The following is a 334-nucleotide window of genomic DNA, read 5'->3' on the forward strand; positions in this document are numbered from 1 at the left end:
ATGCTAAGTCATTAAGGACTTTTAATCTCAAGAATGCTTAAAACAGAATCAGATCTGTGATTTAAAATGATGACAAGAGTTTGCATAATGAGAACAAATGAGACAGATGCAGAAAATTTAGTTAGAAGATTGCAGTGGTCCAGCTAGTAATGAAGATAGCTTGGGCTACTATGTGGCTATTGAGTTAGCCAGAAACAAAGATATTCTCAGCTCAATATTAAGGAATCAGGGCTCTTTTAGGGACAATTTGTGTTGATACTCACAATCTCAAAGCAAAACCTCTCAAGTAAGCTGCTGTTCTATTTACACACATATATACCTATGACCATCCTAG

This window comes from Bison bison, unplaced genomic scaffold (assembly GCF_000754665.1).
Source record: "Bison bison bison isolate TAMUID 2011002044 unplaced genomic scaffold, Bison_UMD1.0 scf7180017864097, whole genome shotgun sequence".
Lineage (NCBI taxonomy): Eukaryota > Metazoa > Chordata > Mammalia > Artiodactyla > Bovidae > Bison > Bison bison.